The sequence below is a fragment of the Planococcus citri genome, chromosome 3 (genome assembly GCF_950023065.1).
Source record: "Planococcus citri chromosome 3, ihPlaCitr1.1, whole genome shotgun sequence".
Lineage (NCBI taxonomy): Eukaryota > Metazoa > Arthropoda > Insecta > Hemiptera > Pseudococcidae > Planococcus > Planococcus citri.
This window is the reverse complement of record NC_088679.1, coordinates 22911862-22937347: the sequence shown is the minus strand read 5'-3', so window position 1 is coordinate 22937347 and position 25486 is coordinate 22911862. Positions and strand designations below refer to the sequence as shown.

The 25486-nt window shown below is 32.3% G+C and overlaps 1 protein-coding gene across 1 annotated transcript in view; it reads right to left on the bottom strand.

Annotated features, from left to right (window-relative positions):
- Octalpha2R (alpha2-adrenergic-like octopamine receptor) overlaps positions 1-12884 on the bottom strand; it is a 457999-nt gene extending 445115 nt beyond the window's left edge. The window contains exon 1 of the mRNA XM_065358567.1: positions 12642-12884. The gene's annotated coding sequence lies outside the window, so the exon portion shown is untranslated. The remainder of the gene's footprint in view (positions 1-12641) is intronic.
- Between the last annotated feature and the right edge of the window lie 12602 nt (positions 12885-25486).

Here is a 25486-nt window from a genome sequence, read left to right as displayed (position 1 = left end):
AAAGAAGCAATTTCCGTAAAACTAAAATTTCAACGAGTTTATGTACAAAAAGTCAATTTTAAATTTTTTACCACTTACGGGAACACATCAAAGGTCATGTTTGATGTCCAAAGAAACGGCCATTAGACACGCGGCTCAAACTCTCTCACCCTTTTCCCGATGTGTTTTATATATATTTTTTGTCAATTGAAACACGTTTTCTTATTGAAATTTCAACCTTGTTTGGGGAATTTTGTACTCGTTTAAGTAGCGTCGCTTCGCCCCACGGTGGATTTTTTATTGTATTTGGCGCGATGCGGCGGCACTTTATTGAAAATAATGAAAGGTAGTTTTTTTTTCGGTCGAGTTTTTTTTTCCTTCTACTCGTATTTTTCCCTTCCTCATCGCTTTATTTTTAGAACCGAGTGTTTCGATTAGGTTGCTCGTATGTCGTAGGTGGAAGTGTGTTCCAAGTTTTATACTATACGGTTAGGGAATACGAACTAGCCAACGTCTCCTGCCCAACTTGGTACATGAGAAAAGTGAAATTTAATTTTCCATTGTTGTCTGCGTTCCTATAGTCTAAAAGGAGAAATCGTGAAATAAAAAATTTCATTACAAAATGGTAAATCCCTTCAAGCCACTGACCGTCGTATCGGCGACTCTAACCCCCTTTATACACGATTTTGACCTATTTTTGAGTTGGTATTATTTTTCCAAATGTCCAACTGACTGCAGAACTTCTTTATTTTCTTGGTGGGTAAGTTTGAATACCTGCACGTGTTGCATTCAAATACGAGTATTTTACGTAGTGATTTTTTTTTCAGTTTGATCAGCTTTAATCAACTTTGATGTTTTGGAAAACGAATCTGAGCAAAATACAAGGGGGATGTGGATGGTCAAAAAATTGAATTCGAAATAAGAGCATCTCAAAATAAATCATCAAACCACGTATCCAGTTCCAAAATCAATTTATTGATTTTTGACAAATCTTTCAAAATCCAAATTTGACTATTTTCTCATAAAAAAATGAAATAAAAAAAAACGAATAACAAAAAATTGAATTATGCTGGAAAAAGCTGAAATATTGTCAGTGATGTTATCACCTTTTTAAATAAAGGTAATGGAAAAATTTTGAATCTGAACATTCTACGAAGTACGAGTAGGTAGAATAAATTTGTAAATAAGTATTCCTGATCCTAAATTGGTCAAAAATGTCACAAATTACAAGCTGATTTTGTAAAATTTTCAGTACGTACTTCGTTTTTGGTAAATTTTTGTGAAAAATTACTCATCATTTTTTAAAAATGGTCACTTTTTGGTACCTAAATACCTGGTGATTTTTGATATATGCACCGGAAATTTTTGGTAAATTACTGGCAATTTGTTGGTAAATTACTGGTAATTTGTTGGTAAATTACTGGTAATTTGTTGCTAAATTACTGGTAATTTCTTGGTAAATTACCTACTGGTAGGTATTGGATGAACCAAAACTAAGGAGTCCAATAATATTGAAAAAGAAAAACTCTCTCCATATTTTCCAATACCTACTCGTAATTTTTTGATAAATTACTGGTAATTATCAAATTATGGGTAAATTACTGGTAATTATAGGTAAATTACTGGTAATTTGTTGGTAAATCACTGGTAATTTCTTGGTAAATTACTGGTAATTTCTTGCTAAATTACTGGTAATTTCTTGCTAAATTACTGGTAATTTCTTGCTAAATTACTGGTAATTTGTTGGTAAATTACTGGTAATTTGTTGCTAAATTACTGGTAATTTCTTGGTAAATTACCTACTGGTAGGTATTGGATGAACCAAAACTAAGGAGTCCAATAATATTGGAAAAGAAAAACTCTCTCCATATTTTCCAATACCTACTCGTAATTTTTTGGTAAATTACTGGTAATTATGGGTAAAAATTACTGGTAATTATCAAATTATGGGTAAATTACTGGTAATTATCAAATTATGGGTAAATTACCGTAAATTACTGGTAATTATAGGTAAATTACTGGTAATTTTTTTTGATAAATTACTGGTCATTTTTCGTTAAATTAGTGGTAATTCTTTGGTAAATCAGTGGTAATTTGTAGTGAATTACAGGTAATTTTTTGCTAAAATACCATTTATTTTTGGTAAATTGTAAAGTATTTGTAATTCTTGGTAAAAATTATCAGTAATTTTTGCTAGATTCTAGTAATTTTTGGCAACTACAGTAACAGCTTGTTAATAATGCTTTTGGTTATAACTCTGATTTCCTCTGGTCCCTAGGCAACCCCATTTAAACCAATATAAAATTAATTGCGATATAGGGCTTTTGAGCTATTAAGCTATTATAAACTGCTTTGTAATGCTTCAAAATTCAGGAAAAAATCACATATTTTTTTATAGTTTTGACAACAAAAAACGAATTTTTTCTGACAAAAAAGCAAAAATTTCTGAAAATTTTGGCTTCAACAACAGTTTTTTTTTGCAATTTTTGCAGTTTTAATTTTTAAAAAGTGAAAAAAAGCTTGTTCGGCAGTTTAAACAAACAAGTAAAATCATTTTTGATTTTGGCCAAAAAAATTGAGATTTTTTTGATATCAAATTTTGGTAGAAGCTTGATTTTAATTCCCACAAAAAAGGCTGATAAGTATCTACAGTTTTTACAAAAGATTAGAGCTCTAGATTTTTCTCCATAATCTTGGGAAGAGAATTGAAAAGTAAAATTTTTCATAATTTTGGTGAGTAACTGATTATTTTGTGGAAAATTTGGACAAAAAACAAGATTTTCTGAAAATTTTGACTTTGTAAAACTGATGTAATTATACATATATTATTATGGCAGATCTGAAAACCATAGTAAAATTTCAGATTTTTCATTTCCAACTGAAACAGTTGTTCAAGTTCACGTGTTTCCACTTCTTTTATTATTAGGTAAGTACATACACTCTTTTTGCTTTAAAACGAGAATTCGCAGTATTAGGCTCATGCGAGCGTTGAAATGAGACTTTTGGTTATAACGTATTTTGGCTTACAATGCTCTTTTTTTTGGACCCTTGAAAAGCGTTATAACGAGATTTTACTGTAACTGGAATCTTTTGTTAAATTACCCATAATTTCTGGTAAGTATATTACTAAAAAATGTTAGCAGTTCCAAAGTATTGGCAATTTTTGGTGAATTACGGGTAATTTTTGGTAAATTATAGGGGGTAATTTTTGGTAAATTACAGGGGGTAATTTTTGGTAAATTATAGGGGGTAATTTTTGGTAAATTATGGGGGGTAATTTTTGGTAAATTACAGGGGGTAATTTTTGGTAAATTATAAGGGGTAATTTTTGGTAAATTACGGGGGGGAATTTTTAGTTAATTTAGGGGGGTGATTTTTGGTTAATTTAGGGGGGGGTGATTTTTGGTCAATTACGGGGGTTAATTTTTGGTAAAATCACAAGGGGTAATTTTTGGTAAATTACGGGGGGGGGAATTTTTAGTTAATTTAGGGGGGTGATTTTTGGTTAATTTAGGGGGGGGTGATTTTTGGTCAATTACGGGGGTTAATTTTTGGTAAAATCACAAGGGGTAATTTTTGGTAAATTACGGGTAATATATGGTAAATTACGGGCAACTTATGGTAAATTACGGGTAATTTACCGTAATTTTTGGTAAATTGCCCGTAATTTTTGGTAAATTAATGGGTAAAGGTAAGTTACTGTTAATTTGTGGTAAGTTATTAGTAATTCTTGGTAAATTATCGGTAATTTTTGGTAAATAACTGGAATTTTCAGATAAATTACTCGCAATTTCTAAATTTTTTGCAGCTCCAAAGTATTTACAATTTTCGGTAAAATATTGACAATTTTTGGTAAAATACTGGTAATTTTTGTTAAATTAGTAGGCTTACCAATTTTTTTGTTGATCACCATGCTTTTTCGGTAAATTATCAGCAATTTGTATCGAATTACTGGTACACATTTTTTGAAGAATTTGGTATTTAGTGACAATATTTCCGGAAGTGGAAGGGGCGAGAGGTGATAAATTTGGATACCTGTTTTTTTATATCATTGATACCTTTTTGGACCACTTTTAACTCAACTTTGGTCAAAGATCGATTTCATCGTCATCATCTTATGGGGAAAGCCTTTTGAAAGTACCTAATTCTCTTCTCGATGAAATGTAATGTAACTGAATTCTTTTCCAACCTGATCGATAACTTCATAATTACTTACATATCTTCAAACACTATCGAACTAATTGTATTTACAATCAAGAAGAGATGAAATTTTCGCAAGTTGAGCCAACGAAATGACGCCGAAATAAAAAGGAAAAATACCCAAAACACGTAAGTAAGGGTAAAGCACGAGCAGATAATATGTATTTTCACACAACATGGGGCGTCGAATCGACTGGCATTTCGCGATTATTTTCGAAATCCTTCGCAGTACATTCTACGTAATTCAGTAAGTAATGAAAATGAAAACAACGTTTTCTCAAGTTCAAGGAGAAACACATAATGACATGGTGACCAAAATTACATCGAAGTGCGGTTCGTTTTGCCTTCTGGTTATATTTTTGATTAAAATTAACACTTGCGAAGAGTGATTTGAAATTTTGTCATTAAAATCCGCAGACTTTACGAGTATACGGAACATGTGTCTTTTCATAGTCAGCATAGATATAGTATAAGGCCGACAGCGTAAGTTTTTCGCAAATACGGATACCTATATAATGGAATAGTTGGCGATGGATGTACTGGTACATAATATAATGTAAACATGTACCCGGTATACATGGCCAAGTTTACCGTTTAACACGTACGGTATATCTACTCGCGCTGTATTGATACACGTGCACAAGGCAGATCTCTCTATGGAGAAATGGTAAAGAGAGCAAAAATGCGCTTGTAAAACGAGCGCAATAAGGAAAACGATTTCATGAAAAATTTAATGAAAAGACAATACGCGACGCCGCGTTGCTTTTGATTTGAAAACATTTTCTAGTTAACGCGAATTCGATATTTTTAATTTCGAAGCGATTTTTTTTTCAACGTTTCCTTTACGACCGTTACCGCAGTTCGGTGTATTTATCGAACCGCCGTCTCATTTATTTTTAAATTTCAAATTACCCCAGGGTTAAAGGTTTTACATCATAATTGAAACGAAAAAATAATGGAAGTAATATTGGCCATTTGACTTTTATATCGTTCGTGATAAATTCCTTTTTTTCTTTTTTATCTGTTCCTCTCTTGGTACTGTATAAGCTGGCTCAGCGAAAACCAGCGATTCCGGAATTACGAAAATTATGAAATAAAATTTTCCAACGCATTTTAAACGGATGCACTTTTTTTGTTCGTTTGTCTGCTGTACTTTGGCATCTAGTTTCTGGTTTTTGACTATTCTGTTTGAATTTAAATAGGAATTTTCCAACGTTAAATTATAAAATTCCTGATCACATGTAATCAAATCATCTACATTTACAATTTTTCGACACATTCCTGCACTCGGAATAACCAGTCGTTAGTCAAATTAGTGGCTGAACTAAATAAAAGAATTCGAAATGCAGGTTTAAAAATATAAAATATCTTTTGAATATATATTCAGCCAAGTTAATACGTATTACATGAAAAGTTTTTGCGCTAAATGGGTTTTCGAACAGTCCATGAAATTTTTCTATTCGACCCATAAATACCCGTATTTTTTACTCTATTTCGTATTTCATTCCATAGGTTGCATCAATGCATTTCACATACCTACACATTTTAGCAAATACGAGTAAGTGCACGAATGCAATGCAGATTTTTCATGTGTTTTTCCTACGCCTTCGTGTAGCATTTCGCTTTGTTCGTACAGTATATAAAATCTAGCCAAAGAAAATAACGCTCCATTAATTATGAAATGTTTAAATGCCCGGCGTATCGTGAATTTTTTATCGTGTTTCTTGCAACGCGCTCAGGTATGGTAATTTTTTTTTTGTTTTAAAAACATTCCAAATTATACAAATTTTTCTCTCGCAACTCGCAGTCGAATTTCCAACATTTCTTTTCTTTTGCTTTTTTTTCCTGCCTTCATTTATCCGGCATTTCGAAAGAAGGGAGCAGTGGCGAGTTTTTATTTCTACCGAAAAAAAAAAAAGTAGAAGAGAAAAGGTAGCCTGTATAAGTCGCAGAAAAAATTTTCCATTTAAGGCGATTACGCTTAATTCGATTCGAAATTAATTTTTAAAACAACGGCTTTAAATGGCATGCTTTTTTACCTATTTCATCACCAGCGAGTATTTTTTTCACTTTTAGTTCATTTTCAGCTTCCATGTAATTATTCTTCGGTTTAATGTATCGTTTAAGATGGACGGCTGTGCGAAAAAAATATAGGCTACGAAAAATAGCACGAAAAATTTCATTACTTTTTCCCATTGTTTATTTCATTTTAAAGTGAGAGGATGTAAGGTAATTTCAACGGTACGATGGTACCTAAAGGTGAAGAGGTAGTAGAAAACAAATCGCAGTGTTGAGATTCGACCCTTATTTTTTTTTTTCAACTCAGAAAATCTCCGTTTTTTGGGGATTCAAATAAACAGAGTTGTATCTGTATACTGGAATTGTTGTAACCGAGACTGAAATGAATAAAAAATGGAAATTTATACTGGAATTGAAATGATATTTTTTTTCCTTCTTTTTTTTTCAATCATTTTCTGATGGTATCTTTTATTGTAGCGAATGGTAGAAACGGAAGGTTTTCAAAGTGGATATCTTGATTTTTTAGACCTGTCAACTCCTATGCCCTATTGATTGCGATACTGGAAACGTATCTTAATTGGGGAGAGGGACTTTCTTCTTTTACTGGAAATAGAACCCCTCGAGGTGTGCGTCCTCGATTTGAACAAGATTACGATTTTTGAAAAGAATATGGTTGAAAATCTAAATACCTAACCTAAACTTTATAGCTGCTCAAATTCTTTTTCGATATTTGACTAATTTTTGGTGATCTTTGTGCCCTTTTTTTAAATGGGAAAAAATGTATATAGAAATATTCATTTCTGTAAAAATAATCAAAATTGCTCCTGAAAAACTATTATAAACTTCGAAAAACGTAATTTCACTGTTTTCAGGCATCGATCGAGGCATTCTGGAGCCTTTAACAGGATTTCCCATTTTTTCAAAATATTAAGATTTCTCCAGTAGGCATGAAAATCAACGTGTACAGATGAACATCGAGTTGAGATGTAGCTTATTCTTCCCAATTCCAGGTGAACAAGTCTGCGTTTTTTTGTTTTTTTTTGACCAGCATAATTATTCAGGAATAGATAAATTTCAAAAAATGAACAATTTTTTATTTTTCTGGGAAGGTTTTAAAATTTGCACAAATGACTGTATCCTTTTCAAAACTACCCCCTCCCCACTCATCCAAATTTCCTTATGAACTGAAAATTTTTGATTTGTTTTTCTTCTTGATATAGGTAGTTAATGTGCTTGTCAAAAAAAATGAATTCCAGGTGTTCACCAGAAAATTACCACAAATATGAGAATGAATTCTTTAAACCGGTCGGGAATGAGCGACTACTCGATTTTTCAGGTGCCCAAATTAATTAGGCAATTACTATGCCACCTGTAGAAATTAAAAAATTATGGAGAGATCAAAAATTATGGAGAGATCGAAAATCACGCTGACTGCTCCGGACTGCTTCGAAATAGTGAGGTTTGGTTCACTGAAGTTAATATTATTAGTTTCGGAAACAATTTTAATCATTTTTTCTGAACAAAATGGTGAATTTTGAATTTTTAAAAATTCGTTAAAAATCAAAAAATCAGTTTGAACCCCCGAAATTTTGGTTATGGGAGGTTTTAGACCATGTTCTTCCAAAAATTACGATCTCTTTCAGTTATGAGTTGACTCGAAGGAGAAAAAATATCATTTTAAAACATGTCTGAGTAAAATTCACGAAAAGGTACTCATGATTGAGGACAAAACTCCAAGAAAATATCCACGAGCATGTAATTTGTGGAGGGAAGGTCTTCTCATAATAATACAATTTGCGTTCTCATGGACGGATTTTGGAACATTTTATGCAAACTAGAATTCCTAAAAAAAAAGTACTGGACGTTCTAGAACAACTTGAAATTACTTCTGATCGATCTACACGTACTCGTATAATCTGCAAGGTGCGAAAAATAATCAAGTATTAAATTTCAGCTCTCAAGATTGATTTTGATGGGAGCTGTGCCCCTCAAAAACTTGCTGAGAGCTCCAGATTTGGTGAAAGTGGTTCAAAATTGCTTCCAATCGCTTCCAGCCCAATAACATAGGATTTTGAATTTTTTTTCAAATCTTGAGGCAAATATTTTTTTAACCTTCAAAATTTGAAAAATAGACTTAGGTACTTAAGCATTTGGAATTTTTTCTGCTAGGGTAGTTTTGTAGTTAATCTTATGGTTATCTAGCTTTTTTTGATCTTAGAATTTTTTCGTCTGTTTGGAAATAAGTAAGATGTTTTATCTGACAAGGAAACCTCTTGAGGTGTCCGGCTCCAATTTGAACGATATCGAGATTCTTGGATTGAATTTATGAAGATTTAAAATTGATCATTTTAGGTGATTGGGGCTTTTAAGAAAAAAAAAATGCGAGTACTTCAGTAAAAAAAAAAAATAAAATTAGTCATGGAACTCATATCAACTCCCCCGAACCTTTGAAATTATTGAAACACATTTTCTCAACAAAAAAAATTGCTCATTGAGCTCGAAAAATGGCGCAAACACATGAAAAGTACCACAAATTGAATTTTGAGTTGAAAAACCAAGACTTGACTTCAATTATTCATTTTTTTCTTACGCTTTTGGACCCCTTTGAAAAAATATGAACTTAATCAATAAAAATTAGTCCTGAAACTAACATCAACTCCTTCAGTACGAATCTCATCATTCCCGGTCATTATGGACCTTCCAGCGTGATTTTAAGTTTTCTTTAGTATGAGCAATGAGCATAGGTTGGCTTAAGTACCTATCATAAATATGCTGGCCAAAAAAAAAAAAAAAAAACACACATTCGAGGTTGAACTCTTTGAACCGATAGAGAAAAAGGCACAACTCGATTTTTAGCCCACATTAATTTTCTAACCTTCTGGAATAGTTTAGAAATCGTTGAAAAATTTAAAATTGTGCTGGATGCTCCAGAATGGCCGAGAATGATGAGATTCGTATTGGAGGAGTTGATGTTGGTTTCAGGACTAATTTTTATTTAATATTTATTAAGTTCAGATTTTTTAAAGGGGTCCAAAAGTGGAAGAAAAAAATGAATAATTGAAGTCAAGTCTTGGTTTTTCAGCTCAAAATAATTCAATTTATGCAGGTATTTTTTATACTGTGTTTCTGCGATTTTTCCGAACTCTATGAGCAATTTTTTTGTTGAAAATTTGTCCCAATGCTAAAAAAATGTTTCAATAATTTCAAAGGTTTGCTGCTTCTTTTACTTTTTAGTTTTGGATTAGATTGAAAAATAAGTGCTGACGAAATTTCAAGCAAAATTTTTCATATTGTCGGTCTCTAAAGAAGAAATTTTACAAAAAATGTCAATTTCTTACGTAAACCGATACGAATAAATCTATTCCCAATCTAAATACCTGCCTACTTGTCTCTATCAAAGGATGCTATCAAATTTCGATATTTTCATCCATCAATCTAAAGCAATAAATTCGATTTAAGATAAAATTTCGCAATCGTTGCGGATCACATTTTTCTGGAAATTTGACGACAAGTATAATAAATGCCTATACCCTTTTTGAATCCCTTGTATTCGTTACGATATCGCCTTCTGGCCTTTTGTAAACCATTAATGGATTTTACGAATACTCAGTTAGACTAACCAATTATTTCCATTAGTAGGTAAATCTTGAAGAAAACCACTACCTATCGATAAAATAAAAAAAACTGCACAAAAAATCCAATTAATTTCTACCTTACATACTATTCATAAACAAAGGTGAAAAAAAAATTAATTGAAAAAAATCCAAAATCTTTATTCTCATCACCGAAAAAATTTTCGTGTCCTGCATCGTAAATAGGTACATAAAAATTTACGAAGGAAAATTCTCGAATGTTGGAAATGAGAATTTACACAGTGCATTATTTTGAAAGAAAATTTCATCTTTCATCGTGGAAAGTGTTGCACAAGCTAGCTCGGTATATAGCAAGTTGTGATTTTAGAAACAAGATTTGACAGGTATAAAGACGATGGCTGGCGTTACACAAGCGTATCGAATTTTCTAAAAATAAAAACCAAAAAAGAAAAAAAAAAGAAAAAAAATATTCGGCTTCGCAATAAAGCCTCACTGTTTCGCTATCTCTCTCTTTTCGTCTCTCGTTCTATTTTTTTTCCATCGGGTATGACATTTTAGACCATTAATGATGGTGGAAAAAAATGTATATCAAAATTTTAAGCGATATGCTATGGATTGGGGATAGGGTTACACGTTGAGTAGTATACCTATAGTATAAGCAAATGATACGCGTATAAAATCGTACTTTATCAAGATTATCGCGTGAATTGGACGAATGTTGGAAATTTAAAAAGCTTTATATGTTGAGGGCTTAATTTGAAAGATATCTATGTAGAGAGGTATTCGTATTACGGTGGTAAATTTTTACCACATTTACCTGATGGATTTTCCTATCATTTTACCTAATAAAAAGGATATTAAAAAGACACTACATTAATTCACATGGATCTGGGTGAATGAGATAGGTACCTACCTATATCAAAATGATACGTCTATTAAAATACGAATACAGATGTATTAAATTAATTCTTTTTCGGCGCTAATTCGCGTTATTATTTCAAACAGATTACGTAAGCTCAATAATATCACTTCAGGTTACGTTAATTTATTTTTTTCTCAACGTTAGCTGAGAGCTTATATACTTATTGCATAAGCTCTAAGTATAATATCGTAATAAAATCAAACAAATTGTACAAAATACAAGGTGTACGCGAATGACAGTTCGTCGAACTCGTAAAATCATCAAATTAATGGGTATAAGTTGGCATCGAAGGTATCATTGAAAGCACTTCAAACGCAACTAGCTATGCAGGTGTACATAAAATTTTCACATCGAAATGAAAGGATACGTTACAACACCGGACATTCACATAGCCAAAGCTAGAATTGAACGACGTTTATTTCAATTCGAACCTATCTTTTCACACGTATTACCTAAAATATTGGTATTAAATTTTAACGTAGCCGTCACTTTGATATGATCGGCGCGTCTGCGATTCATATACTACGAGTAGGTATACACAGCATTAGAAAACCTCAACGGATACTTCAACATTTTCAAAACAATTCGACAAACCTCGTTGAACGTTTGAAAATCGCTTTTCAACTCGTACATACTTCACAACTATAAAGATATAGGGTACCATTCGTCGATGAAAAGATATTATATAGCTGCGAAAAAAATATATATAAATAAAAAAATACACGTTTCTACGAATGTGTGCCTGATGATGAAAAAAAAAAGAAACCTCAGCAGACGATGAATTTTACAGTAAAAAGTATCGTATAAGAATGCCACGTATAGGTACAGATACCTATATAGTACGTTGAATTGTTGACAGTATGACAGAAAAAGTTCCATTATTTTCAAAAGTGGATAAACACAACTCGTTCAATACATACATATAGTAAAGCTAAAGAGTACAGAAAAAAACACACACACAAACACAAACCAAAATCTTGACATTTGTACGTAGCTATAGGATTCTGTATTGAAAAAATAAAAATAAATAAAAATAATGTAGATACTGGAATTGATCGAAATTCAAGCAGCGTCATCGTCGCACTAGGTAATTAAAATTTGGAGGGATTTTTTTTTTTTTCATTTTCAAGACGATGTGAAATGAAGATTCTTTATAGTAGAGCTCATCGTGCAGTAATCAGTAATGGATTAGAAGTTAATACCGTATCAAAAGCCTTTAATATATAGAACCATTCGGGAAGGGATTACTCGCTTATATAAGATTCGCTGTAATTGCTAAATCGAGCAAGCAAGCCGGAGCCTTGATTCTAAGCAAGTTGCCAGATAAACAATCAATTACTTCGGTACGTCAGCCAAAGAGAAAAATATATAAATTCAACATGTGATAATGTAAATATAAAACGTTGAAAAGGATGCATCTGGGTCGATGTTTCAACAACACATAAGCACACGAGGAGTATACGTTTAAATGAACTTTCCTATGCTCTATACCAACGTTATATATATACAGGATAAAGTTCATTCGGCGAATAAATAGCGAAGGATTAAAAGTTCTAGTCCAACACTTCAGCATTGGATAATATAAGAGTCGAGAGGAAAAACCTCCCTATTACTGTACTGATTTTGTAACAAGCGATGAAATCGTATATCGTAAAAGCAATACAATGTTGGATAGCTAAATTTAAATACAGTCGTTCGAAAATATACCATCAGCAATTTTTTATTTTTAATCAAACACTCGTTCATCTATTTTTACTTTTTTTCCCTCAAAAAATGTCAACCTTCTAAAATAATTTAAAATGTAAATTTTTCACAAAAAAAATTCCCGAAAAATTTCATAATTAATAAAAAAAAATTACCTACACTGATAACGTAAGTTTAAAAATAATACCAACGTAAACACGCTTGAAAAAAATAAATAAACTCACCAGTTAAAAAAATTCTCCTCGTTCAGCAAAAACAGTAGATAAAATTTCGCGTCATTGAATGAAAAAAAAAATTAAACAATAAAATATACAGATAATGAAAGACGTAAAAATTACTAACGAAAAATTAAAATAAATCGTCCATCGAGTAAACAGTTCGACAACATCGAATTTGGGCGAACTTTCGGAACGTAAAAAAAGGCGAGTGTATATCGAAACACAATGACAGTAAAACTATTTCAATGTGGCCAAAATCATACCAAAGTTCAATTCATGGTAAGCCGCACTCTACCCCTCGATCGAACTACGTCATTGCACAGCGTTTTTGCGCACTCTCTTTTTGAAAACTCCCTTACATACCGTAGACTATATGATCATTCTCTTTTCCCTCTTCGCTGTGCAGTGCTGTGCGGTGTTAAAGTGTCCATACAAATATACCACCACCACCACCACCACCACCACCACGCACACAGGGTATCATTTTACTATGTATTAGTGTGGTGTTTTTTTTCTCGCTCTCTTTCACTCTTTTTTTTCTGTATTTTTTTATTTTTTTCGCTTAATATTTCCTGTGTAATTTTATTTATTTTTTTACAAACAACAAACTGTACACTGTGATGTCTAAACCCAAAAAAAACCATCCCCTATTCCCAATCGTATAGTACTACATATATCGCGCGGTGAAGGTTTATTTGGGTTTTGGGTGCTTGTTTACGTTTATCGATATAGATATCATAGTGTAATACAAATAGGCTAGGCGTATACACCCTGTTTCCTGCCTCCAGTCGTTGACAACATCGACATCTCTGTTGATGCGGATTATTTTACAGCGTAGATACTAGATACTTACTCTTACTTATGTACAAGGAATAGGGGTGGTTTTTGTGAGAAGTTGCGAAATAACCAAAGCAGAAAAATGTTTACTGGTCATGAGATCAAAATGTTGTGGCAAGTGATGGTTACATTTCCACTCGATGTAACTTTTCATTGGTTGGGATGACTCGTCGTCTTTTGTACGTCGACCAAAAAATGGACTTTTGGTATCGTCGCGTGGTTTTCGTGAATTCGCGTAGAAATTGTGATAAGTTTTTTTTTTTAGGTGAGGGAGTTTTTTTTTGAAGTAGAGAAAATTTAAGTTTGTTGGATGGAAAAAATTATGATGAAAATCAGTTTGACCAATTAATAATAATTTTTAAAAAAAGGATTTAAGGGTACCTAGACCTACGACGACGTATTACATATGTATCTATTTTTATTTAATAGCAATAGGTACATTGTCGATGTTGTGGCTTTTTCTATGGAAGGGCATCGAAAGGAACATCACATGCCAAACAGGGCCAGATAAAGATATTTTTCGCTGCAAACGAACTCTTTTTGCTGCCCCAACTGGGCATAATATATGCAAATCTCCCCCTTTCCCCTTCTTTACAAAAAACGTACAGATTTGCGCACTTATATTCAGATAGACACTCGCCAAACTTTTTTTTTGGATGGAAGGCTGGGTGCATATCAAGAAAATTTGAAGATTAAAACTCGAGTAAAAAAATTTGAACAAAAATTTTCAAAGAAGAGTAAATTTAAAAAAAAGACAGGAAAATCAGAAATTTTTCAAAAACTTTATACTCGATTTATGAAGCAAGATACTGTTTTCAATTGGTAAAGGAACTCATTTTTTTCTACCTTAAAGTTTTTAAAAATTTGAAAAAAAAGTGGTTTTCAGAAATTTCATTTTGAAAAAAGAGTCTTCAGAATAGCCCAAGCGAAGCAGGGGCAAAAACTTCTGAAAATTTATAAATTCAAGAAGTAAAATAGCATTGCATTTTGATCCGAAAAGTCAATTTTTCATATTTTGGAATTTTTGAAAATTTTGAATAAATTTTACAAGCTTGTGTACTACTCGTATAAGTAAGTATCTCATTCAGAGAAAAGAAAGCAATTTAGCCCGAGCCAAGCAAGTGCGAAAGTTTTTGAAAATTTTGACATCATTTAATGCGGGGACAGAAAAAGTTTGACAATTGGAAGAAAAATCTCCAACTTATCTGATATCGTCGAGTGGAAATCAAGGAATGCTTTTTTTGTGTTTTTTAAGGATAAAAATTCTTCCTAATTTTTAATTTTTTTCTTCAATTTTTTTTTGGGCTAGATAGCCACCTGATCTTGGCCTAGCAAGAATCATGGCGTTGAACCCAAATTTTAGAAGTTGAATTTCATTTTTTGATTTTTGACGAATTTTTGAAAATTGAAATGATCTATTTTCCATAAAGAATACGAATACCTACTTATCAAAATTTGATGAAACTTAAGTCTAATATATGTCTTATTTTTGACCTTTCGAATTAAATTTTTTGATTTTTGACGAATTTTTGCAAATTTTAATGGTTTACCTTATATTTATAAAAAATACAAATATCAATATTTGGTGAAGCTGAAGTCTGGTTCATGTTTTATTTTTGGACTTTTTTAGAGCCAACTCCGGCAGATTTTTAGGTTGTCCAGTTTTGAAAAAATTATTTTCGATAAAAAAAATTTAATTTAGCATCTTTTCGACACAAGAAAATATGAAAATCTGCCGGAGGCTCTGAATAAAGAGCGTAAAACAACACCGATCGATTATAAACGTCGAAAATAAGATGCTATGTACCATATTTCAGCTTTCTACTTCAATTCGATCAAATTTTGATTTTTCCATGAAAATTTAGACAAATTTTAATTTTTTCAAATTCATCAAAAATGTTAAAAAATTCAATTCAGTGACTAAAATTTGTCTTTGTGATGTATTTTTGGACGTTTTTGTTCAGCTTTTCGTTTGAAATTTTAATGTAGATGTTTGGGGTGATGGGAGGAGGGGGGCAAAAGTAGTTATCCCAGACAGGAAAGTACTTGAATGCGACCCTGACCTGAAGAATTATCGTACAAATTGCGCTCAATTTTTTGAAGGAAAAATTAAACGAAGTTTCATTTCCAAAAACGTTTTATTCCTTGCAAACAAAAACAATTTTCTGAAAAAATAGCTTATCTCTAAAATTAATGATGCCTCCTTGTTTCTTGCTCCTTCAATATTTTAAAAATGAGCAGTTCTGAAAAATGAGGTCTTTTTTGCTCGTCTCGATAAGTTACATCAAATCAAAATTTACCTTTGTGACAAAACTTGAAAAAATTCACGTTTTCTTCCAAACACGTCTCCTACATAAGCTACCTTTAACTCATTTAATTTTGGACATTTTTAAAATTTTAAAATTGTGAATTTTATAGAGTTTGAACTCATATAAAAAATGCACTTATGCAAAATCATCTAACTTTAAAATTTAAGGAACCAAAGATACGAGTACCTATATACCAACTGATATTGTAAAAGTGATCTGAGCTTACCTTTAATTCTAAAAATGTTTAAAAACTCAACATTTTCATTCCAAACGACATTCCTTAAAAAAAGTTGGTAAATACGTAGTATTAAGTAATGTCATTTTTAATTGTTAATGTGCTCAAAATGTCTTTTCCATCAGCATTTGACACCTTGTGATGCTCTTTCCTCATTTAGTGAAAAATTCTGAACAAATTTATATAGTTTTTCAAAGTAGATAGGTACTTCAAGTTTTTTGGAAACCAGCTGGTGGACGAGAAAAATGATTATTGGTAATCGATGTGAAGGTTCTAATCACTTTTCCTTCTCTTCTTTCTTAGCCGATTCTTTTTTATTGTCATCTCATAAATAAACGAAGCAACTGCGATTAAAAACAAAATCGAAAATGATTTTAAAAAATAAAAAAAATCGAGTATTATTAGAATACTTTTTTATTTACACGATGAAACGTTTTTCAGTACTGTTTTTAATTAATTAAAATAAGTTACATCACACAAAAACATATTACTTATACTTACCCACGTACGTAGGTATTTTTATCATTATATGACAACTGTAATAAGCTGAATTGCTCACAGCTAAACATATCTAAATTATAATTAGGTAGATGAGTAGATTAGTTACATGAAAATATGACGTAATTAGTCAAACATATATTACATACATCATTGCACGAGTATCCAAAGAAAAAAATTAAATGCAATAATAGATTTATGTAGATGCTTAAAATGTTCAGAAATATACCTACTCGTACTTTGGTGTGAAATTTTTGACAGTAAATAATTTCTGTCATCAGTTGAGTGGTCCTTATTTGTAAAGATGAGATTAATTTGCCCACTCTTTGGAAATTTTTTTAAATAAAAAAATGAGAACTGTAAGGTAGGTATAGAAAAAAAAACTTTGTGCGCCTCTAAATCCATACTGATGGAAAGGGGGACTTCTCTATTCCATTTTATTCACTATAGAAATTGCCAAAGGCAGTATCATTCTGCGCAGGTCAGCATCCTTGTTCGTTCATTTCTGCTTTTCTTGGGGAGAATGAGAATGGTTTTTTAAATTCAAACGTGGCAAATTTCCGGACAGCTTTTTTGTAATAAAAAGCAAAAAAAATGAAAATACCCAAACAACCGTCAAATATTTGAAATATACCTCCCAAAATCTCCGTTGTGAAAGGTAATACACTGTAGATGACACGAAACACCAAATGAGCAGACATTGCGAGCATGATTTTTACATAGATCAGCGTGTAATTTCGAGTGCGATTAGATCTAATTGTATTCTGCCTCCACAAACAAACTATTGCAAATGCAATAGCAAATGAGCCTAATGCAATGATCAAACTACACAGAAATTGTAATTTACTAGTAATTTCATGCAATAGAATCGTATATTGATGCGAAGATGTATCATATCCGCAAGAAACAAGCGAGTACTCTGCAATGTTTGGACAAGTTGATGACTTTTCATCATCATCAACCAATGAAATGAACACCACGGTGACTAAACACAAAATGGTAGGCAGGATCCAACACACGAGGCAATAAATCAAGAATTTCTTCACTTGAAATTCGCCGGTTATTCTTTGATTTCGAATCAAAAAATAAGTAAGACGAGTGTATTCGAAAGAAACCACCAAATTCCACAACATACTAGATATTGAAACGAATAAATAAATGTAATCAGCAGCGATACACGATCCATAAATTGTAGGAAAATGATTATTCAAATAAAAAAATGTGAAAATTAGTTGAGTTATACAAAACGAATACAACGTTGCATTGGGTAGGTTTTTCAGACTTTGTTTATCAGTATTGAGCATCACACATAGCATATAGAAGAGCATTGAAATCGAGTATAACGAAATTATAGCAATTTGCATCAAACCCAAACGATTTTTTTCTGGTCCGCAAAGGTAGATTACTCCTTCAATACCAGTCTGATTGGAATATTTATCTTGGAAGAATTTCCCATTTTGATTGATCATTGGAGCGTAAATCAGGCCATGATCACCATATGCGAAATTTATCCCTTCATAAAGAAACCAGTCTTCTGTGCATAATTTGCTCCGGTCACTTCCATATAAACAATAAAGACCTTTTTTGAAGGATGATTTCGGGCAGAGTATTGTTGGATCTACACTACAGTATGTTCTCAAGGTGTAGTCCATTATAGAATCATGTAGAGGCAGCTTACTTTTACTCAACATTATTTCGTCACAATAATGATCATCTTTTAACAAATTCTCACTTATAAATCTAGATGTTTTGGCATGGCAAAGTGCAATCTTATATCTGCTGAAGACTGACTTATCCGAGTTAAAATAAATATCGGAAAACGTACCAATTCCGCATAGTTCTGCAGTAGCGATTTGTAACACCGGTTCCGAAAATTTGAATTCATCCTCGAAATTACACAAGGCGCAGTACATATTCCAATACACGATATCTTTCTCAGCATTTATAACTGGTAATATTAGAAACTGATTACGCAGGTGATCTTCATCAGTAGGGATTTCTTCGCATTTCTGTTTTATTGCTTCATTGTTAGTATAGCGTGGGTCGCATCTTTTTAGCATTTTAACGTACCTCATCGTCGAACTGCAATTTCCTCCCATGCAACTGTCAGTGTTGGTGATAACTTTCTCACAGACGAATTTCCCATCTGTATAGTTTTTATTTTCATGTTTTCCATGTACAAGTTCAATGATTGTCAAAAATGTAGTGACGATGATTATTAATATAAATGCATTTTGGTTGAAAATCTTCATGTCGATGATGAGTAGGTAGGTATAATAATTCAATTAAACGCATGTAGAAATTTAACCACGAAATTTACTCAGTAAAAAATAAAAAGAGAGTGATTTTCGAACAGCACTTGAAAATGCAACGTTACACTGCAGGTACATAAATCATAATTTTAAATATTAACACATGTATAATATGTACATATGTATTTATCTAATACCTACCTATCCATATTTTTCAATCTTATCAAAATTGTTTTCGTTTTTTCGTACCGTCATGACGTTTTTAATTATTCATAGCCATTAATACCCCGTATTATTATGAAAAAAAATCATACTGACGTCTCTTTCATGGAATCATATAATCTCGGTTTGAAAGTTACCTGTAAGCCTTTGGATTTTTCTCAACAAGCTGAAATTTTTTTTGAAGCGAGAAGTGGACAGAGCTAAATCGTTAGATTAATTAAGTAAAAATGACACGAGCTCAAAATTTTAGGTAGATAGGTACCACAGTGCATTTTTTGATTTTTATGAATTTTTGAAAATCAAATTTTGGGCAGAATATGGGAAAAAATCAAAATTTTATTAAATTGACTTGGAAAGCTGCAATTTGGTGTATGCTATATTTTTGATCCTCAAAATTGATTGAAAAAAGATTTGGATTATTTTTAGTAGTTCTGGAGCTGTCAGCAGATTTTTTGGCAGCTTAAATTTCCACGAAGTTTTACCTTATCAAGTTGGCAGCTGAAATTCATATGTAACACCTCGATTACTATACATACTGAGTATTCTGTAGTCTCCTGCCATATTTTGGAGATTTTTATAGATTTTCAAAAAGTGCCATGAAAATCTGTACTAAGTTTAGGAAGAACAAATGCAATTGGTGCTTTTCAGTGGCCTACTTGACCGATTTTACCCATCATTTCTCCAAAAATTAGTCTCTGCCAGTTCAGTACCGTATGGAGGGTCCCTGGAAACTTTTGGCACTAAGATTTTCAAAAATTCACTAAAAATCTAAAAATTGTCTCGGCCCGTGATGGTTCTTCAATCTTGATTTGGAAAAAAAGAAGAAGAACGAAAAATCATAAAAATGTGAAGGGACTTGCTGACGATTTCTGCCAATTTTCGGTCACTGACGAGGGATTCATTCGAAATTTCCGCTTCTGATTCGAATAGAATTGCGATTTTTGGATAATCATCTGAAACCAAAATTTCAGCTGTTCAAATTGAATTTTCGATTTTTGACAAATTTTTGAAAAACTCAAAATTGACTATTTTTGGCCAGTAAGTTACGTTTTTCCTCTGAAAAAAAGTAAGTACATATTTCTTCATTTAAAATGATGAAAATTTGTCCAGAAAATTAGAATAAACTTTCAGAAATTAAATTGTACCATTTCTGGCTATTTTTGAAGCTTCCGACGTGATTTTCGAATACTTTTGAATCATTGAATTTTTTCTAGAAGATACAGGAATTGCTTTGGGAAGCTAAAAGTTGAGCTATGATTTATTCTCGACCGGTTTGGCAGGTTTATCTACATATGAGCCATGTTTCCAGGAGGAAATCTCGAGTGTGCTTTCTTGACTACGCTCATTTTGTGAAAAATACCAGGAGTGGGCATGATTCAAATCGTGTAATTTTATTCGCGATTCGTGATTCGACTCGAGTAATTTTTAAAGCGATTCTTAGAAATCAATGATTCGAACTGATTCGAATCGCCAAAATGAAGTAATAATTCATGATTCGTGCTCATGATTCGAATCAGTTTTTTCGCATTCCAATTCAATTTTCGAACATTTTCCACCCGATAAGAATAAGTAGTGTTTTTTGATTTCATGTTTTTGTAAATTTACTCACTTGATTAAAATCAATTTTAATTAAGTAAATATACAATAAACAAATTTACATATCTTCGAAAAAAAATGACAGAAAAAAGCAAGGAGAGAATAAAACCTGCGATTTGAAAAAAAAAGTTCTCCAGATTATTGGTGATTCGAAGTGATTTGAATCGTTAAAATTGAAGGTGATCCGTGATTTGAATCAATTTTTATCCGATTATATTCACTCCTAAAAAATACAAATAATTAATAATGGCTTTATAAAAAAAAACACTGTGTGTGTCTTCCGAGAAATTAGCTCAAATGAGGGTAAAATTGTCAGTTCACAGATCAAGAATAAACCACGAGTCAATTTCCGCGCCTTCTGGAGAAATTTATAAATTTTGTATAAATCGCAAATAGGGTGCTGGAGTCTTTTAAAATGACTCGAAATCAGTTGCATCTGGTGGTTTTTGTTTGAAACAAGATACTGTCATTTGTAAAAAATTTTAAAAATTATTCAAAAAACAGAAAATTTTTTCTAAACTTGAATAAAATTATTAAACCAGTTAAAAATAAGCCACAGCTCGATTTTCATTCGCACAAATTAATTTCCACGCATTTTGCAGAAATTTAAGCATTATATAGAAAAATCAAAAATGGAGGCTCCAGAATGACCGAAAATTATGAAATTCACACGTTGACGATTAGTTTTATTAGAAAAGATAGAGCCTTTCGGGTAAATTAAAAAAAATTCTCTATAGACAGATTTTAACACACGTGATGCTGTCTGCGTTGAACCGGTTGAGAATAAGCCACAGATCGATTTTCAGAAGCTCAAAGTAATTTCTGTGCCTTCTGTAAAAATTCAAAAATTTTCGAGAAATTGAAAATCACGCTGGAGGCCCTAGAATGAACGGAAATAATGAAACTTGATATGACCAACTAAATTATTATTAAGATTACATTTTCTCAACAAAAAAAAAATTGTCGAAAATAGTCAATTTTAAATTTTTAAAAATCGAAAAATTAATTTGAGCAGCTAAAATTTAGGGTTTGAGGGTTTCAGAACATATCTACTCAAAAATCACAGTCCTGTTGAAATCAAATAGGGACACCTCTAATAGTCTTCTCGTAAGATCAAATATTCATCTACTTTTTTTTGAATTGGGTCACTGAAGTCCAGTCGTCAACTTTTATCGAAATAAAGAGCTGGAATAAACATTCACATTCGTTTTCGTATTTCACAAATCGTCATTAAAACGTCATACTCGTTTATGAAATCCATCCAGCATAGCCACCTACACCGAACACAGAACTTGTATTCGCAATTTGTAAATTTCGTCTAGAAAGTTATTCGTAACTTTATATAGAGCTAAGCTTTTTACGTGTGACATTATTTCGCCGAGTTTAAATTACACAAAGCATAAAAGTATTTTAAAAAGTTTATCGTTACACTTATGTGTAATATATAAGAGCGGAGGCGAACTCCATGCTAAGTATTCGGGATTATGTAATTTTCAAAAACGTTTCCGCAATTCGTACTCGTAAATTAGATTCGCTAAAATCATTACGACGACGAAGAAGAAAAGGACAGCGAGTGGAAAAGCTTTGAACATCCGTCAACCTGCTAGTAAATTAATCCAACAATGAAACTGAAATAACACGAAACGTACCAAGTTTCACGACTGAAATTAACTTGATGGTTTATTAAATACATTAAGAAGAATTCCTTTTTGTGTAGTAAATTCGTTAAAAAGTTTACACCGTTGAGAGAGCGCGCGCGTTCGACCTTCTGTTTTCAAAGGATGAAATTTTTTTCACATTTACACCCTTCGAAATCAAAATATTTATAGTTGCCGTATAGTTGCCAATTTCGCAAAATGTGTGTTCGCAAAATACTCGCGTTTAGAGGATACGAGTCGAGTCGAGTCGAGTCGGGCGATAATTTTTTATTGTTTTCTCATCGCAGATACATAAATTTATCAGCATAGAGTGGCAATTTTTACCCTTTTAAATGCGCTAAGTAATTACTATTTTCCTATTATACGAAAAATTCCCAACGTATAAACGCCTCATTGTAAAATCATTCTTCATCCAACTTAATCCGAAACTTTTTAAAAAAGAAATCTTGGTAATTTTTTCTTGCCTTTGGACAAGACGAAAGGATTGGGGGAGAGGAAAAAACCGCAGAGATTTATAATTTACCATTATTCCGGGTCAACATTACGACCATCGAGTAAACTAGGGTAACTTGAAATTTGTCCATGCGTGAACATTCGAGTATAGGTATAAGTTAGCCAATCAATTATTCTAAGATAGCGAACGTTAACTGGAAATGACTTGGGTTTGGCGACCCCTTTGGGTATCATTACATATATATGGCTCATTTTCGAGATCATTCCTGCGCAGAATATATCGTCGCGTTTCCTACATTTAATGCGGAAATTACACGCTTTTAAACGTCATCAAACAACAATTAGTAAAATTAACCGAAACAATAATTTCAAATTTAAACGAGTACACGACGACGATGCCAGAATTTGCAAGGGTATGTAGGTATAAGTGAGGGTGTTTCGAATTCGCAGGCAATTTTTAGACTATAAAGAATTCCTGCAAGAGGGAAAAACTATTCAGTCACTTACTAGTAGGTACATGTGTAGGTAGGTGGTTTAAAGTCCCATCAAGTTTTCAAATAACCTACGTTTACGATATCGAAGATGAAAAATACTTACTGTATGTCTAGCTAGATACGAATCGTAAAACATTTTTGAAATTCTATTCGTCGTTTGGAAATTTTCTCGGCAATATACGAAAGCGGCGGAAAATTTTTTATAACATTAAATAAATTGTTTGTTTTCTTTTGCGCCGAGAAAACGTATCGAAACAATTCGAAATAAAAATTTACTTTTACGACGTGATCGCAAAATGAGAAAAAAATTACAGATTTTTCGTTTTCACGCAATTTTTAGACTACGTTTCGTATATGTATGTAGGGAGATAGTGTACGCAAAAACGTGAATTTTACTGCCGGCGTTTCGAATGAATATGTTTTCGAGAGCCTGAAAAACGTTAGGAGTTTTAAAATGCAGTAAAAACTTTGCAGCCAATTACATAATTAAGCTTATCTGTGTGAAAGCGAGCCTTCTACAGTTGCTTTTACAGCTCACAAAATAAAATACTTTTTATTAGCGGAGTCTTTTTAAATTTTTCCTCTTTTTTCTTTCTCTCTATCTGTCTCTGTTTTTTTTTCCTATTCGAAGGCTATTTTGAAACGTTGAAGTAGGCTATTTTTCAATTAATTCGCCTTATTTGTTTTATTAAAGGATGCTTTTAGATAGCATTAAGAGTAAGCGAGCGGATTTGAATTTAAGAATAAGAATATAAATTATGCATTATTTAATTCGAGAGTTTAAAAATTACTATCGCTGAAAAAAATAAATTATCTGTGTTAAATTACCGAAAAAAATATTTAAGGGTACCTACCTACTCATATAAAGGAATAAGTATTTGCCTCTGGGAATTAATAAGCTATGTAGGTAGAGGTATACTGTTGGGTAGGTAATAAACTTAATCGAAGAAAAAATCATTTTGATGCACCGAATCTCAGTACGTACCTATCTATTTATTAGATGAATTTTTGAACGAGTAAAATAACTGCTGTTCTTTGAAAAAATGGGTGGGTGGAGGAGGGTAAAAAAATTTGAAAAGGGTAAATAAAACATCGCATCGTATAAAAAAGTAGATAAATTGCCCAAAGGGAATTAGATAGGTAGGTATGTACATCTGTAGGTACCTATAAGATTAGAGCATCTATAATTGAATGGGTACACCATGTAGAAAATAAACGTCGATAATGAACTTGCTTATTGCCAATCTATGCTCGTCCTTCCCCCTTCGCTTTTCCCGTCCTCAAAGCGATCCTGAATGTTGATAAAAGTTTGAAAAACAGTCTTTCTGTGGCTAGAAGAGGTGAAAAGAGGCTGAAAAATCAAAAATAGCAAAAAACATATCCATAATGCATGTACAAGTATCTAATTTCAGCCTCATAAGGTCAATTAAAGTAGTCTTCTTGCTCAGTGATTAAACAATCGTCGTCGTGGTTCCTTGTCCTTTACAGGACACTGGAAATCGCATTTTTGTGGTACCCTAACAGGGTGAGGCAAATGCCTATGCCACTGTGATTATTCTGGGGAATCAACGTTGTTTTGAGCTTTCACATAGTACATATGTAGTTTCCGGTTGCTTTCTACGCTATCTACAAAGTAACTCATACATCACTAGCCAGGTTTTTACAACCCTGTGTTCCGTTGGAACATCACTGCTACTTATAGTTGCTCAACCAGTTACAGCTTTTTGATACCAGCAACAGATTGTGCGCATTTCTGTTGCCTCTGCTGTTCTGGTGATCGGAGTTTAATGTGTAATAGATGTTAAATGCACTACAATGTATACATTACACGTTAACGCCTGCGTCTCTAGCGGGATTTGAACCCACAACCTCTTGTTCAGAAAGCCATGGCTCAACCCACTATGCCACCGAGCTTGTTTAAACAATACTTAGTTGAAATACTTAATTTAAAATGAAAGCTAAAAAAAATCCGAAAGCCAAACATTAATATTTCCAAAAAACCACCTCGACACAATCTTGGAAAAAAAATAGGGTCGAGTTGGCTCAAATTTTAAGCCGAATTAAAGCCAATAAATTTCATTTTCATTATTTTATTTGGCATAAAATCTACCTATTCTCAAACATTATTGGTATAAAATCGAGCAAAATTTACCATTGAGCATATATTTCAAGTCGAGACAATCACCATTCACCACATATTTTCTGTTGATATAATTTGAAGAGTATGTGTACCTACCAGAGTCCTGCACAGTATAATTAAAAGTAAGTTATCTGCGTTAGTCGTGTGTCGAGTGCAG